The sequence below is a fragment of the Triticum aestivum genome, chromosome 2B (assembly GCF_018294505.1).
Source record: "Triticum aestivum cultivar Chinese Spring chromosome 2B, IWGSC CS RefSeq v2.1, whole genome shotgun sequence".
Lineage (NCBI taxonomy): Eukaryota > Viridiplantae > Streptophyta > Magnoliopsida > Poales > Poaceae > Triticum > Triticum aestivum.
This window is the reverse complement of record NC_057798.1, coordinates 786,890,864-786,909,311: the sequence shown is the minus strand read 5'-3', so window position 1 is coordinate 786,909,311 and position 18,448 is coordinate 786,890,864. Positions and strand designations below refer to the sequence as shown.

The following is an 18,448-nucleotide window of genomic DNA, read 5'->3' as shown; positions in this document are numbered from 1 at the left end:
ATGCATCTCCTTGTTTGTAGAACACACATGCACCTCATTCATGGTTTGGTGGCTAGGCGAGCAGTGGTGCTCCTTTCACAGTATTCCCTCCTGGAAGTGCTCCACCTCCTCCTGAATTCTTCAATATGATCAACCGTGGGTCTGGTAATGGGCAGCAGCCACCTCAGCACCCCGTAAATATAAATCTGAACGACTTCTTTGGTCATGCAAACGTCAACGCGAATGCGCCCAAGGACCAACGGCTGGGAATCCAGGCAGCCATACGCCAGCAGCTCCTTTCCCAGCAAACACCGCAGTCCCTCCTCCTGGTTTCCCCTTCATGGGCTCAGGCACCGAAGCAAATCATGCACATCAGGCTTCAGGCGGACATGGCGGGGGGCAGGGTGAACCCGCAGGTGCCCAGGCGGACGTCTGCATCCACATAAATATTGGGGAGAGCATGGTGAGCCCAGAGCAAGCTGCTGAGGCTCTGAGAGCTGTGATGCAGATGTTTGGACCGCAGATGGGCCCCAATGATGGTGGTGCTGGTGCGCCAAGAAGTTCGTCGGCTCCCTTCTTTAGACTTTACAAGGGTTTTTTTCTCTCTCTGAATTTTGCATTTTGGTTGGTACCTGAAACACAACAGGGGGGCTAATGTGCTATTTGCCATTTTCCTTAAAACACTAGTAGTATGATTGTTTCCCTTGTAGAATGAATCATTATAATGCGCTTAAAGAAAAACAAAATGGTAGTATTTGGTAATGCAAGGGTATAATCGGTCAGTGGAAGATTCTTCGTCCTCGGTCTGTTTTTGCACGAAACCTCATCATGTGTTCTTTTTTACGTAATATTGCCATATCCGCCGGTGTAGGAATACTTGTACAATGCAAAGTGCTTGTAAAACTGAAGCGGTTTTTGTTGGAGTTTAATCTTGTTACGACTTGTACAAGAAGGTAGCAAGACATGATCTCTCTAGTATGGCAGTTAGACTAGTACTCTCCTTGTTCCTAAATATTTGTCTTTTTAGAGATTTCAAATGGACTATCACATACGGATGTAGAATTTTAGAGTATAAATTCACTCATTTTGCTCCGTATGTAGTCACTTGTTGAAATCTTTAGAAAGACAAATATTTGAGAATGGAGGGAGTAAAAAAGAAAGAAAATTGACTGCTATAGCAAGATGAAGTGATTGTACATGTTGGAAGTAAAAGATATAGTAGCCCATCCAATAGTCATTTTTCTGTCAGCTTTACATTAAAGTTCACACTTCATTGAAAGAAATTGTTGTCTCACTTCAGTACCACTGTCACATCGGCATATTTCACCTAATCAATACTATTCCCTCCGTTCCAAAATATAGGTCGTTTAAGAAAACCTTCCGACCAAGTGAAAAGCAAGGAAATGACATTTTGGTACCCCTAATTTGAATTGCTAACAGATCGTCACAGCATCGTCTTCCCTAGTTATTCAAACTGCGGCTCACCCCAGATCGCCGGCCAACATCTCGCCCCAAATCCCCTTCCATCTCGCCCCATACCCCCTTCCATCTTGCCGCCAATCTTGCCAAGGAGATCTCCATCCGTGGATGCTTGCTTCTCCCGCTGGTATTGCCGATCGCTGGAGGTGGCCTAGGATCTCGGCCAGCGCCCAGGATAGCCTCGTGCGCGCAGGATCACATGTGTCGTATCTTCTCCTCTGCTCCTCTTGCCGCCTCTCGGCCAGTGCCCAGGATCGCCTTGGTCTTGCTCCTCTGCTTCTCCTGTGCTACATCTGCTCTCAAACTAGAAACTGGCATGCAGAAACTGGAGTATAGGAGGGGTAAGCAAAAGTGGCAACCAGAAACTCACATGAATTCCGATTGTATGTATGATCACATAGCTTACAAAACTTGAAATTCAAGATAGGACATAACAACTCCAAAATAACTCGGTACATAGATACGCCAGCAACAAAAACGGCAGAAATACTCTACATATTTCACAAGAATGATTTGGTGAAGTTTCTATATTTCAAACGGGGTTTGGCCTAAAAAGTAAAATTAAGACTATCACATAGGATGGCCACTCATACGAAGAACCAAGAAAATACTGACTTTCTATATAAATGAAATGTGGCGCTGAAGAATGTAGTTCCGAACGGCACATGACAAGATGAAAAAAACTTAAGACGCTCATATATCAAAGATCGTATCTCCCCAAGTTCCATGAAGGAATGAGCCCCCTTTCTCTATGCAATAGCCACATGCCCATATCAATATAAAAAATGTGCCATGTAAAAGTACCAACAAATAAAATAACATTAGCTGAGCAAAGTTTAGTCTACAAGTGAAGTAACATGAATGGAGTTGTGCTCATGACATTAACTAAGGATGATTGGAGACATTTTTAGGAGATACTAGTTGCAAATGCAGACCATATATTAAAAGCATCATATTCTCACAATTTATCTGCAACAATCAAGTAGAGTTCTTGTAAATAAATACAAATTAAATAACATATCATTGGTCAATCTCCAAATTTGCGCCTCTCTTTTTGCATCTGTAGTTCTATATGGACCCCCAAACAACAACCTAACAGAAAGTAATATGAAGAACATGCCTCCCCCCCCCCCCCCCCCCCCCCCCCGGAAGCTCCAGTCTAAACAATTAAATCATGATTATAATAATTCGCCTTGACATTCTAGCAAACATAGTAACAGACAAAACTAAAGAACACAATTAGTCTTGTACACAGGGGCAAACCGTCCTTCTCCAAGCTTCTTTTCAGTTGAGAAATTATCTGTGGCATTTTCTATCAGTGCTGCAGACTTCAAAAATTGTTCTTCATCGCTATTTAGTGAAAAGTGTATCAAGGCATGGTCTGTTTATACACACCCGCTGCTGGACGTTATCGTGCAGGAAGACTCTTGGCTTGGTTGGCTTCTGGTATTGATGCTTGCTGCTCGCAAACACACAAGAAGAACACATTTTGTCTGATTGTGCTATTGACAGTTTAAAGCATTTTGGCTACACACAATGTGAATGATGGCATGGTCTTACAGTAGGTCATGTCTTTGTCTCCCATGTCGAAGCTGCCGCAGAACAAGTTGTTGTCGACATCGATCTCGTCGTCATCTTCGTTACCAGCCGGAGCTTGCAAAACACTCAAGGCATTCCTCTGCAACTTCACATCCAAACCATTCTTCCGAACCTGCTTTTATGATAATATCTTAGGAATTAGGACAAGATACCATATTTGGTTGCTTGAGTGAATTATGCACCAGGAGATCACTAAAGTACAGTCCATGTTGTAGTTAACTGAATTTGACTGAATTTCACCATAAACAATTTAAACTGAAATTGACTGCAAAATGTGCTGCGGTGAAATGAAAATTTAACAGTTTATGCTGCAGTCAATAACAGGTTTGACTGAATAATTAAAGTTATCTGAAAAAGTTTCATTTTTAATTAATGGAAAGTTTCATTTAGTAGTTTTTAATTAAAGGATCAGTTTCAGTTAATTATAATTATATATAAAAGTTTCATTTAGTGTGTGTGCTCAGACAAAAAAATCACTACTTGCAAGCTTGCTACTGCTACAGAAAAAGGAGAAAATCTCAAGCAGTGCAAGCAAGCACAACTTGCTACTGCCACTGGAAGCAAACAAGCAAGAACATGAAAATCTGACAGTATCAAGCAAGCACACAAAAATCTGAACCTCCAGAGAAAAGAAGAGAGCTTGTATGTGTGTGCAAGCAAAACAGAACAAGCAAATGTACAGAGAAAGCAAATGTACTCCCAGTACATCACCATGGCAGTTCACCAGTGATTTTCAAGTTAAAAATACTCAGAGAGAGAGAGAGAGAGAGAGAGAGAGAGAGAGAGAGAGAGAGAGAGAGAGGGTAAAAACCATTTTTACTGAATCTCAGGGGTAAACAAAAAGGATGGATGTTGTAAACCGATCCAAATGTAATCTGACTTATGACTAACAGATCAGGTAAGTGGGTGCAATCAGTATGTACTCCATGTGCATTTCTCATCAACAAAAAGTTTGTTAAGTTCATGGTTATTTGCATTTCTGACACAGATTATCACAACAAAAAAGGCAGGACAAGGAAAGTGTAATGATGGATGACTAAGTGATGCTAACAAATCAAGTACCCATAACACACGCCTTGCTACATATTCATTTCCCAAGAATATTTTAGAAAATAGTAAAGAGTTTCACACAAAAGAACTTGCACGAAATAAAATGGATGTGCCTAGCTAGGCGAAACAAATACAATTATTTTTCTAACCAAGAGAATTAAAGGAGCATAGTTATAGGCATCCTGTGAGATTATCTACAAACGTGGAGGCACTCACCCTTGGTACTGACCATTGTAGCGGCTATGCTTATACCGAGAGCATACTGAAGCTAAAATAGTAGGGGAGGGTATGAGAAAATATAAGCACATCTGCACACACAAGGTAAATATATGTCAGGAATATACACGCACATGGATGGTATGGCAGAAGAACAACCAAAATCCTGAAGCACTGCGATATGTTGTGTGTATTCCTTGGAGGTAACTTGATATCCTGGTGTGCTCGCAAGCAATCCACTATTTCTCGGTGAAGTACAGAAGCTGAGTACAAGGCGTTAGCCAATGCTACTGCTGAAATTATTTGGGTCCAAAATTTGCTGACATAACTGGGTGTTCATCATCCAAAAGCGGAATCACTTTGGTGTGATAACCTTGGTGCTACATACCTATCTGCTAATCCTATATTTCATGCAAGGACAAAATATATTGAAATTGATTATCATTTTGTTCGTGAACGGGTGGCTGATAAATTGTTGAATATACGGTTTATACCTACTGGTAATCAAGTTGCAGACGGATTCACCAAGCCACTCACTTCACAACAGCTGAAGGCATTCAGGCACAATCTCAACTTGGATAGTTGTGAATGAGGGGAGTGTTAAACATTGTATTCTCTACGTATATACACGGTGTATGTATAAACCATGTGTATCACGTTGTATGCGTGCATGTGTTGGATGGTTGGGCCGCTAGGATAGATCTCCCTCTTGTTGTACTTATCCTGTAGATAGATGAGATCGATCCTAACCTCCCGCAACCTCCTCTCTGTAATCTCTTCGGCCTTGTGCCCTATTTAACACGTACGCATCCCTGCCTAGCCGGTATACGCTTAACCTATCTTCTCACAACCATCATGGTAGTTTTATTAATTTTGCGCACGCACGCACGGGTGGATGGAGCTGAGAAAGTGAGAATTGGAAAGCTTCACACCCCTCTCCACATTTGCAAATAAGGCCTTTTCTCGTCCATCATTTTCTCTCAGAATATAAACTACTCATACAAATGCATCTTGATGTTCCGTGTAACACACGGACATCTTGCTAGTCAGAACAAACATGTTAGCTGCCTCGTAACGCGTGCCGGATCGAGAGTTCGAGACACACCCACGTGCGTCAAATCCGATGGTTTGTTAGGGCATCTTCAATGTTAACCCAAAAATTTACTCCGGTGTCCGTCCACGGATGGAAGATCAGTCCACGGATATGGATGCCGAAGCCGGCCATCTAAAGTTAGCTGTATATGTCCTTTTACATTTTAAACAGTGTTTCAACTAACGGGATAAAATTCATGCAAACACGACGGATTTTATCAAAGTTTGGATAAAAAATAGCACAAATCATTCATACATAGCATCTAATAAGTCTAATACAATAGTTTAAATTCAACGAGATTAACCGGGTGTTTAACAAGTATTTCATGAATGGATCCTGTCGTTCCACACATACTATCCCTTTAGTTTCATCCAACTGTGTGTGTGCATAAATGGTTGTCCATTTGTCTTGTGGTACATCATGGTAGCGCGTGCGGGCTACATAATGTGTATTCCAACATTGAGTGAATGATTTAATCAACAAGTTGAGCAAGGAGAAGCAAAATTTACGATATCTTCCTTTGTCGGCGCAATGGTCACCTTGTCTCCAGCCAACCAACCGCGTCAAAAAACTTGGCGACGGAAGTCTTGATGGCACACCATTGATACGATAACGACCTCAGATTGTGTTGTTGGATGATGTGCGTGTTATAGGGCGCAATGTGCTTTCGCGCGTGAAAGAAATGATGCACGCGCCGGCAGAAGGTCCTCCCTCTGCTCCTGCCTACGAAATCCACGGATACGGTCAACCACACATCGCACAACAACTCATCCTCCATGATCGAGTACCCCGCCATCCTTCGTACTCTAAGGAAACAACATGGTGTTCGAAAATTAGCTCAACAACATTTGACCGAATACCTATACCGGGTGTGGTGTCCGCCTTGGACAACGTCGAAGGGGTGTGGCGGAGTGTACTTGACTATGGACGGGTCCTGGATGGACGACGACGCCGATCCGCATTTCATCAAGAAAGCGTTCGCATAGACATTCTGAGTGCCCGCCGCCACAACCTCCTCGAGGTCCATGTCACAGCAACCGCCGCCTTCGCTGCCGAAGTGCCACGGCATGCGGCAGCGACCGTGGGCTACTTATGCGATGGAGATAAAAAATCTGGACACGCGTGGAGGAGCGGTGACTCGGCACAGTCGCACCGTTGAGCAGGCAGCCCATGACGCATGTGTATGACATGCCGGCGTTCATTAACTTCCCCCTTCGGCTGTTCGAAAGTTTCTTCCTAAAAAAGTACTCCCTTCGTCCGAAAATACTTGTCGAAGAAATGCATAAAAACGGATGTATCTAGAATTAAAATACGTCTAGATACATCCATTTCTCCGACAAGTATTTCCAGATGGAGGGAGTAGATTCTATGTGTATGCGTTCGTTGGGATGAGCATACATACATGTATGTAAATGCCCGCGTCTTAAAAGAAAATTGAAAGAATGAAAATTACGGGGCGCGCGACTATATAACACCATCGATTATTAATAAAAAAAATTACCGTAGAACATTCTGTTCTACGGTCTTCTCTTAAAAAAATATATAACACCATCGATTTAGACATGAGGAAATCTTACTTGAGCTAGATGTAAAAAATAATCAGGACTTGACCCTTGATGTGAGGAAAAATTAACTGAAAGAAACCGTCCAAATTAACTCAATCCGGAACCTGCAGAGTAAACCGATCGAGCAGCCGAGGAGCCACCGTATCTGTCGACGACGAGAGAGACGCGGAAGAATCGCTCAGGCGGCCCTCTGCGCCTAGCATCGGCCAGCCATGAATGAAACCAACCTCGCAGCAATCACGACAGACAAAACCCACGACGGTGACAGCTCCGTCGCCCTCATGGCGCGTACAAAAAGCGGCACCGGCCGTGTCCCCCCTTTGTCCTCTCTCTCGCCAACCTCCGCCGGGCCCTGCGCCTCTTAACGGTGACGCGACGAGCAGAGCGCCCGGCGACCACCCGCCAGCTCGAGTCCGTCCCCATTAACGCCGACCCGCCCCCGTCGACCGTTCGTTCGCCAGGGTTGCCACGCACCCAAAACAAACCGCGTGTCCGGCCGGCGGCCGCTATCACGGTGAGCTCCCAGTCGCGGCGCTGGATGTCGACGCGATGATGCCTTGGCGCGCATCGATCACGTACGCATGTACAGAATAGCTGGATCCATCGGTTACGTCGATCACAGTATTTCGGCACAGTGCCGCGAGAGCGCGCGTGCATGCATGTTTGGTGCTAGCGGCGACTTGCAAGACTCCATCCACGTCCACGGTCGAAGACGGGCCGAGAACTCTCCAGCCTCCTCTGCACGATCGGTTTCCTCGGTAATCTGAACGGAAGCGGCCTACTCCTACCAACAGGCATGGCCGGCCGTGCCCGTCGGGTCTGCGTCACCGGTCGTGCCAGACATCCAAAACATTAACGTGCGCATCAATGGCGCCTCCTCGCGCGTTCGCATGTACGACAAAAAAATACATCCATTAGGCTCTCATCGCTCGTCCCCGTCTTTACTGTGTCGAAGAAAAAAAAACTAGTGATGGATCCCTTTCAAGAAAGGTAACCACTACTTTTCTTTTGCAGTTTTGCTAGAACTCATCTAGATGAGATATAATTTGGTCTCGTTCAACTTTTATAGCCATTGGATGTGATGCTATAAGATGCGTGTGTGCTGACGTGGATTGTATTTGTTCTTGTTTTTAAAGTGAATGAGACCAAATTATATCTCATCTAGATGAGTTCTAGGTACTCCCTTTCTTTTGCCCCACATCGTCACATCAGCTCTCGCATGCAACCTCCAAAGCCTCCGCTGCCGCCGCCGCCTCAGCCATTTCTCTCGTCTTCTCCTCCCCGTTCCCCTGCCCTAGCCTATCTCTAGCACTCCGCCTCTCCCTTTCTTCCTCGAGTACGACAGCGGAAGGGGGGCCGCGACGGGAGAGAGGTTCTCCGCCCCTGACAGATGACATCACCGCCTCCGACCTCGGCCTCGTCTGCAGCAGCAGCAGGGACCTCTGCCCGTGTGTCTTTGTCTCGCTACTCATCCTCCGGGAGGGGACTCGGAAGGAGGGTCGTGCTCCTGGTTGGGATCTCCGTGCTCCCGCTCCTGCGCCTCCATCTGCGTTCGATCTCGTCACTGGTGAGTAGTGCTCTGCTCAGCGTGGGGATGACCTATGAGATTCTTAGTTTGAAATCTAATGTGAATCTCCTAAAAACCGATGCAAATCTGTCTTGAGAACATAACCTTCGAATCACGGATCCTTGGAGATTTTCCTAAGCTTTAGTCCCAAGCCTGAAAATGGCTAGCTGGCTAGGTTAATCATCGCTCCGAGGAAATCAAAATCCTCTCTGGGAATGGCCACTCTGAATGTTCTGAACCATCCCTTGATGCTATCTCTAGGTCCGTCCAGGCCCTGCCGTCCACTTGCCGACTTCTTCTTGGCGCAATGGGTGGGGTATGTTGGTCTGTGTTGGTCTCCAGTTTTGGTCTTGTTGTAGAGGTCTTCGGCGGCGGTTGTGACGCGGCTCGGTTGCTCTGTGGCTTGCCCCATCGCCATCGGCATGAGGTTGGCCTAGGTGAAGCAAGTATTGTAGTACGCGTGGTGGGTGTGTTTGCTAATTCCTGTGATTGGCATTGTAATAGCCGAAAGGGTTGTATCCGGCTTCTTTGCCGCTTATTCTTTAATATATGATACGCATGCTCATGCGTATTCGATAAAAATGTTCTGAACCATCCCTACCCATATAAAGAAATTGTGGTAGCGGGACGGCGGGATCTGCTCCGGCCGGTGCGGGATGCGCTACTATCGCTCATGCAGCAGAACGGCGTCGACCTGATCTTGTGGAGGGCAGGTGAATTATTTATGTTCTTTATCTTTTCCCTTTTCTTGCTACTACGATCTGGCAGTTAGAATCTATTTTTTGCAACATCGGCAAACAATCTCAGGATTTCGCACATGTGCAATCTTCACACTCAATAATTTCTTGATATAGAGTCGAACCAGAACATGTATCAAGGGATCATGACATATCTAGCATCGCTATCTGAAGATGGCAAGATCTGGTCATGGCATCTGACTTTTGACAAGTCAGTATCTTCCAAGAAAATTAATCCTGCTCGGCCTCTTCGCGTGGTTCGTTGAGTGATGGGTCGTGCCATTGACTAACTGGGTGCCCCTCGCGGCCGCCGTCTGGGCGATCATTCAGGTAGCTGTTGTTTCTTTCCCCTGTGTTGGTCAGATCATAAATGGATTCATAGCTCGTTTGATGCCATCTTACTTTTAGTATTATATGTATAATGTCTCATCTTGGGCATTCACATGATACTTTGTAATTTCTGAAAGAGAAACAGAGTGTGAACTATAGCTTTTTATTTGTTCGGAAATTCTGATATGTTTTGTTTTGTTAAGTGCTAATAATGATTTTGAAAGTGAGATTAGCAACAAACAACATTTTATCTGGGCCCCTAATGGTTCCGTTTGTCTTCTTAGTTCTCACCCTTTTGTATCCGTGATGCAGTATGGGGTTGTAGAAGATTTGAACAAAAGATGGAAGCACCTTATACTGAACACAACAGTACAGTATGTGCTGTTCCCTTGCTCTATTTACGTTATTGTTTGTTTATGGAGATAGTCATGCTCATTTTACCTCTATTGTACCTTACAACTCCAATAGAGCCTTGGGAGGGGTTGAACAAACTTTTGATTGATGTTTGGCCCAACTACATGGAACCGAAACTATCAAGGAAGTTCCAATCTACTGTCAAGGTGAGCTTCTGCCTGAAATTATATTTCGTGCTTGGATGCAACTTAGTAGTTGGTAGTTCAAAAGGTTTCGCAAATAACATTAGATTATACAATATGCATTTGATCCATGGATGTTGATTATGTAGAATCAAATCATTTCAAAATTCCTTTTGATTCTGTTGATTTGAGGTAGACGGTACACCTGCTGCAGTGGACTTCGTCGTCTCATCGGCATGCTCGCCCGCGACAGTACACCTGCTGCAGCTCCGGTGAGACGCTGGAGCTCATGGCGGCGCTCACGGCGGTGTGCCTCATACTGTACCTCAACTAACATATTGATCTTCTACTTCTTTTCTGATCAAACTGGGAATCATACTATTATCTTTCTGTCCAGTAAGCTCCACTGATCACTAGGTCTCATTACTCTTTCTATCCGACGTGGCATGCGAGAGCGGAGGATAGAGGTTGCCACGAAATACCCAACAAATGCACTTGTCGATCGTCTTGCTCTTATTAGGTAGTCGTTTCGATGAAAGTATATCTGCCGCCTATTCATTTTTCAATTCACTCTCAATCGACAGTTTGCATTATCTGTTTTTTTCTGGGAGTTGAAGCACAGAATTTGTTACGTTTCCATATGCTGTGAATCTGAAGTGTTTCTTGCTAACTAAGAACCCTGCACAGCTAGATGATGCACTGTCGGCCCTGAATCCTTGGATATCGGGAAGTTTGAAGAAGCATGTGGTGTAGGTATGTTTTTGCAATCAATATATATTTATATGCTTCTGCAAATTATAAATCTTGTATTCGCATGTGGTGTAGGTATGATTTGATAATGTGGTTGTTTGGATGCTAAAAGAATAATAAATCGATGCACATTTTTTATGATCAGACGTAGAAGGGCCAATGTTTTGTAATGGAGTAGCATCATTAATGCCCAACTGGACCTTTGTGTGTGTGTGTATTGGGGGGGGGGGGGGGTCAAACTTTGTATTTATCAACTATTAGTGGATTGTCCTGCCTGTGAATCCAATGGATCGTACAGCGGACCGACGACATTGTACTTTAATTGTTCTCGGAATGTTCTAAATGTTTGGTGCTTGATGAATATCAAACTTCTAGGCCCTTTCAGAATAAATTTCAGTAGTCAACAGTGTAAGTGTTCTAAAAAAGTCAGAGGACCAACCAATGGCCTAAAGTTACATATAATCAATATTTCATGTTCTCTATTACAATAACAGTGTTTAAAGAAATAGTAATACTAGAGTAAAGCATAATGCGCCTTGGATCTTGTCTCATGTCTTTTTTTCTCATTGCCCAAACACTGTTCGTTCTGCTATATGTCCCTTCTTTCAGTCTTAAGGTTTATACATGTATTGATTTTACAAGATTAGATTCACAGGTTAGTTCTAATGGTGTGACACGGATTGTGTTTGTGGTCTTCCAGTTTTCCTGTTTCTTCCATGCATGTGAAGGACTCATATCTTACAACCTGAAAACTGAATGTACCTCGTACAAAGGCAGCTTGGCAGTTGTGGCGCTCTTATATAGTAGAAAAAATGTTATTTGGTGAAAAGAAACATAGCCTGTGCAATAATAAAAATAAATACACTGATCCACTTCATTTCTGAGATAAATGATTAGTGTTCAGATATAAGACAAGATCATTTGAATTCGTCTATTGCAGCTACAAATCAATGAACAATTTCAAAAATGGAGCTGCACTATTGTTTAGTATTAACCTTCACAACCTTTTCTTAGACAACATTTGATTCTGCAACACTACACCATGTTGTGACAAGCATTTCACCAATGAACACGTTTTACAAAAAATATCATCAGCCAAGCTTTATTGATTAGGGTTTAGCATAACCGGAACACAAAGAACTTTAAAATTGTGAAATCCAACGTATTCTGCAGCGGGCGTTTTGGACGGCAAGGTGATTGTTGAGGCCTCATATGGAGGCATGACCTTGCTGTTCAATTTGCAGATGGTGCCCATCGACGCTGCTACCTCCGGAAGGTCGCGGAGGAGGCCACCCGAGCTGGACGATGGGGCGTCTTTGGATGTGGAGGAGGTCCGACCAGAGGAGCGCATGTACTTCCCTTGGTACTTTGATGTATCTAAATATGTCTTTGTTAACAATTTTATTTGATAACTGTTATTTATGTTTGTTACTTCCATCCTGATGCTTCCAGACCAAAATTAACTAGCTTTACATACTGGTTTGCTCACTTTTCTTTGTAGAGCCCAACTGATTACCATCTTATGTAGTATCTCTTATATTTGTGCCTTGTATCCTTAGTAGATCTCAATCAGTGATCTGCTTATATCTCCCATCTCCCAGTCTTTGATCCTTATGTTTTAATGGTTCAAATTCACATCGGGGATCATTACCTTGACCAATCTCAGTGACACACTCGAGGAAGATAAAATTATGATGGACCATATGGCGTTAGGCATAATATACCATTGTTTTTCTGTGATTCCAAAGATGTTAGCTATTACTCCTTCCGACTAAAGTTGTACTAAACTAAGACAAGTAGATGGATCGGAGGGAGTACTAGGAAAGCTCAAAATCTTAGTTCAAGTTTCAGAACTCAAGAGGTATCCTATACTATTGAAACTTTTATTAGGAGGTGCTCTCCTTAAATACATGCTTTTGCTCTACCCCCTTTTACTAGCAATTCGATGGTGCTGCTTGAATATTTTGTTCCTAATGCATGCAACACAATACATCCCTTATCTGCATAGATCTGCTTGTTCTCGAATCGGTTCAAATAAATATGATGATGATTTGGTTCCTTCTACTTCTACAGGTTTGAATACTATGGTCAGATTTTATTTTCCAAGAATCCACAAGTTTTGCTGGTCTTGAAGAATGTATTAAGTTCATTGCAAACTTAAAGTTTAGAGAAGATATGCAAGGAAGGGCGCCGCCTCTCCCTCACCGTCCATCGTCTCTAGACATGACGTCGTGAGCAGCACCTGCTATCTATATATACTACTCCCTCTGTAAACTAATATAAGAGCGTTTAGATTACTAAAATAGTGATCTAAACGCTCTTACATTAGTTTACGGAGGGAGTAGTAAGGTACACGTGCATTGCACGCATGAGATATGGTAACCAAATTATGAAAAAATACCACACTATAGCATGTAAGCTTTGAGTCATATATGCATAATGTAGATGTTCGTTTAATTCTTATAGTTTATCTCATCCAAAATCAATTAGTTTTATAAAAAATCTATTTTAAGATTCATGGAATTGTGCATTGTAAAGCATAAATTAAAAGCAAAAAGTGACAATTCATTTAGAGAAAAAAGTTTGGGCAATTAAGAATGGAAGATTCTAGAGAACAAAGGAGAGAAGTGCTTGTGTTTTGAGGTTTGTGCATTATGCTTAAGTTCAACTACGGAGTCTTCTAGATTGTACATGTGGCAGAATCTGGTGGAATGTAGATGATATCCTACGGCCAGTAGTGCTCGGATTTGCCATCTGTGTACTGTCGGATTGGCTTCATACAACGACCAACTTTCATAGTTATTCGCACACTATATAGGGGTATAGATGAACTATCTATCATCTTTAGCTAATCTCTAGACACATCGTCATCAGCAGCACCTGCTATCTATTTATATGAACTCTACTTTTCTTTTGAAGATCGTTTTTCTTTTGGAGCATGTTAGCCTTTGATTTCAATTCAATGTTGTCCTCTATCATCCACCTTGTAAGATTGTGACCTATCTTATAATATGCACCTATTACCGAGTGCGGCTAATCTGCACCCGGGCTCAGCTGCACCCACGCTTAGAAAAAAATTCAAAAAAAATACTAGAAAAATTCAAACAATTCTAAATTTTTTGTGGTGGTAGATAATTTGACGCGCGAGGTGCGCCCCAAAATTCAACTCATTTGAGCATCTAAGCAGCTCTCAGCAAAAAAGACAAAATCAGGGTCTGTAAAAATGTTTACTGTTCACGCACTGTTTTGACCCGATTTGTCTTTTTTCTCGAGAGCTACTCATATGTCCAAATAAGTTGAATTTTGGGGCGCACCTCACGCGTCAAATTATCTACCACCACAAAAAAAATTAGAATTTTTAAAATTTTTCTAGTAGTTTTTTTTTGAATTTTTTGCTGAGAGGGAGTAGATGAGCCCGGGCTCCAGGATGAATTATCCCCTATTACCTTGCTATGTCTCTTGAATGAACCCTTTTCTCTAAGTTTTTGTTAACTATACCCTGGCCTGCATATGCACGTGCACAGCTGCACAGCCAAGGCAAGTGCCCATAAGAACGCACAGGAGGGGCGCCCAGGGCGCACCCCACCTACTAGTATATAGAACGCGACGGCGACGCACATGGGTGGAGGCGCACCGTGCACGGTGGAGGAAGCAACCTTCGGACGCAAGGAGAGCATCCAGCTCTGCCGCCGTGCATCCTTGCCGCGTCACCCGCGGACCCCGCCACCGCGCCGGCTTAGGCTAGGACCAACCGCTCCCGTCGATCGATCCGTCAGCTCCATCATCTGATTGCCGTCGCCGCCGCCCATCCAGCTCAGACTGACCGCTGCGTCTTACTCTCTCCTACCTCTCCTAGCTAATTGCCTAGATACGGGTAGAGCTAGCTAGCTGGTGATCACCACGCGCGCCCGCAGCTCGTTTTAAGCCGGCCGGGTCGGACACGGCATGCGCTGCTCCGTTCAGGATGGCTCCAGCTTCCGCCTCGCTCCTCGCCGGCGCCAAGCGCTCCGCGGACGCCGCCCGTGACGCTGCTGAGCTTCCACCAGCGCAGGTCACTGACTGCATGCTCACTTTGTTTCCTCTCCAGCAAGCGACGTACGTACGTACTGATGCGCGCGCTTGGTGAACTTGTCAGGAGGGCGCGGTGACCAAGAAGAACGGCCAGAGCCAGCAGCAGCAGCAGAAGCTGGAGTGCCCGCGGTGCAGCTCCAGCGACACCAAGTTCTGCTACTACAACAACTACAGCACCGCGCAGCCGCGCCACTACTGCCGCACCTGCCACCGCTACTGGACGCAAGGCGGCACGCTGCGCAACGTCCCCGTCGGCGGGGCATGCCGCCGCGGCGGCAGCAGCAAGCGCCGCAGACCCTCCGCTGAGCCCCAGACGACCTTGTTAGCACTAATCTTGTCATGATGTACCAGCATGCATGTTTAGTTTTGAGTTTGCATGTAGATGATCTAGGGCAGTGTATGTAGGCCAATGATACTTCAGCTACGCGCGTGAAGAAAGCGAGATGTCGGGCTGCTGTGCGATGCGGTGAGCACGGCAAGATGCCGATGATGTCGTGCGATACGGTGAGGCCGTGAGAAGCGGCGAGACACGACGAAGCTGGAGGGTGATGGGCTGCTCGTTCAGGTTGAGCCGAGTGATTTGGCCAAGCCGTAGTTAGTTAGAGTGTGCTGGTTGGTTGTAGCTAGCTAGCTTCGTGCATGAAGTAGTAGGCCACGTTGAGACGTGGAGCTAGTTTTAGATATGGCCGAGTCGTGTGGCCGTTGGAGTGATTTCAGGAGTAGGATAAGGCTGTTAGTGCATGCATAGATTAGTGGGATTAGTTGCCGAGAGAGGTGGCTGGCCAGTGCGTGTATGGTCCTTGTATATATATGTTTCAGTGGAGTAATCAAGGTATGAGGCCGTGAGGACTGAGGGAAAAAAGATGTAGCATATGTGTGTCTCACCGGGAGAACAAAGCAAAGCTGGTTTCTCCACGGTGAGGTGTGTGTGTGTAGAGTTTCATGTGTATGTGTGTGTTCTTGTGTTCTTGAGAGAAAAAGATAGAGAGAAACAAAAGTGAGAGTTTTGTGAGGGAGCTCGAGGTAGAAGAAGAAGCGGCGCTGCGAGGAGGCGGCGCCAACAGACCTCCTCCGACTCGCCGCAGCCGGACATGCAGGAGACGCGCGCTCTCTCAGACCATCCGCTCCCACTCTTCCCGTTCCTCACCGACGGCGGCCCCGTCTTCCTGCCGCAGTTCGATCTCGGGCTCGCCGGGTTCCCCTGGACACAGGCGGCCACGGACAACCTCTACGACGGGCTCGCGGCGCCATGAGGTTGCTGCGACCGGGCGCTCGCCCCCACTGGCGCGTGGGACAACTTCGGCGGCTGCGAGCCTGCCTGGCCACCACCGCCACCGGCCGGGAACTGATCAGCGTCATCATGTCAGCCAGCGTTTCGCCAGCGCGTTGGAGGCTCCTGTTTTATCAGAGCATCTCCAGCAGGCGCGCCATGCGGTAAAATTGCTTTTTAGCGCACGCCGCCTGGTTTCGCACGCTCCAGCGGTGGCGGGAAATTACCGCGCGCGGGAAGCGTTAGCGCGCGTGCGGGAGAAAGCGGCAGTTGGGGCATTAGATTTGGCGCGCCGCTTCGCGCACGCCTATAAAATCCTGGGCTCGCTGCGCGCTCAAGCACACTGCCACGCGCCCTCCTCCTCGCCACCTCGCCGCTCTTTCTCGCCGCTTTCCACACTGCCACGCGCCCTCCTCCTGGGCCAGCATCGTGCCACCATGCCGCCGCGCTGCCGGGGTTCTTCGGGCTACCGCGGCGTCCGCGAGCGCCCCTCGGGCTGGTACTCCGCCGAGATCCAGTCCGGCGACGTCCGGCTCGGCCTCGGCTCGTTCCGGAGCGAGCACGAGGCGGACCGCGCGTACGACGCGGCGGCGTGGCGCTTGGACAGGCCCCGGCCGCAGATGAACTTCTGGGACATCTTCACGCGCAAGCAGGCGCAGCGCCTCGCCCCTCCGCCTCGTCTCACCACCGACCAGGACCGTGCGGACCACGTGCGGCAGCAGCGCCGCCTCCTCATCGCCAAGGAGGACGAGCGAGCCATGGTGGAGTGGCGTCGTCGCCACCCGGAGGACGTCGCCGCCGAGAACGAGTTGTGGGCAGAGAGGACTGCAAGGCGCCGCGCGAAGCGTGCCGACAGGCATTGTCGCAAAGCACTGGCCTTATCGTAGTGCGATATCGTCGAGAACGGCGGGCAGTCGATCTTCTCCCCCAACGATCTGCGATGGGATGACATGTGGCTCGATACCTCGGACAACACCACCGAGGATGATGATGGTGATGATGATGACAGCTGGGAGTCACCGTAGATTGTCCCGTTGCACCGTAGTTTTTCTATCTAGTTGCACCGTAGTTCTATCTATATATGCTTTGGAACTATATAAAATATCTTTGTATCCTTTTCTATCTATGCTATGATGAACTATGTATCTTTTTTAATCTATGCTAGAAATATGTATCATTTTATCTATGCAAAGTTAATTAAAAAAATGTTATAGCATGAGCGCGCGTTGTATTTTAGCGCGTCTGCTGGAGCTACGCGCACACTACATTTTAGCGCAGCCGCTGGAGTCAGCGCCGCGCGCCGCACCAAACCTGGCGAAGGGCACACCGTAAACCAGAATTTTGCGTGCCGCGCTTTCGGTGCCTGTTGGAGATGCTCTCATCGCAGCCTGGATCGAGGCATGGTGCTAGTTTGCATGGGAAGTTGTACGTCTCCTGTTAGTACGTCACTATTGTATTATGGGATGAAGGGAATATCTTTTTGACCACACTGATTGTCTGATTACCTAGCTCGATGCATTTCAGGTTATATTTGCATGTATATATGGATGTGGCTAGAAAGTTCATGAGATACAGTTGTTAAGTACTTTTCTTTTTGCAATGTTTTGGTGCTCTATATATCGATACACATCACTAGAAGAGATAGTGAGTGGTATCCTCGACACATCGGGGTTTAAGTGCTAAATTTGGCACTTGTGCTTGCAATATTTTTGGATTTATTTCAGTCCTGTCGACGATAGTGCGTTTGAAGTAGATATTCTCATCGATTACAAAGACGTCTGTGACAACTTCGTCAATCTTACATTTGTTTTATGACAGATGATTGATATAGTTTGTGATAAAAATTTTATTTAAAAACTATAGGGTTGGGAGTGAGGCACAAATAGATCATGGAAGAATTGAGACAAATGGGAGTGGTGGTTGCCGTTTGAGAGAAAGGAGGAGAACGAGAGGGCATGGTTCGGGTGGGGAAGGGGTGGGAGGGCGGTGAGATGAGAGATTATTTGCAATTTATACACGTTCATAGTTTTTTGCTCATGTTGATACGTTCCTGTGTAGAGTTCATATGCTACTGCTGTTATATAGGTAAATGGTTCTGCTTAGTAATGATCTTTAGCTTGAATGTGTTTGGGGTTTAGGTTAGGACTAGGGTGAAATGGTGTCGAGTAGTCTTCTAGGTTAGGGGTTTAGGGGCCACACATACGTC

General features: G+C 45.8%; 1 pseudogene; it reads left to right on the top strand.

Moving 5' to 3' along the window:
* LOC123039668 (uncharacterized) lies at positions 1 to 974 on the top strand (annotated as a pseudogene).
* The last annotated feature ends 17,474 nt before the right edge of the window (positions 975 to 18,448 follow it).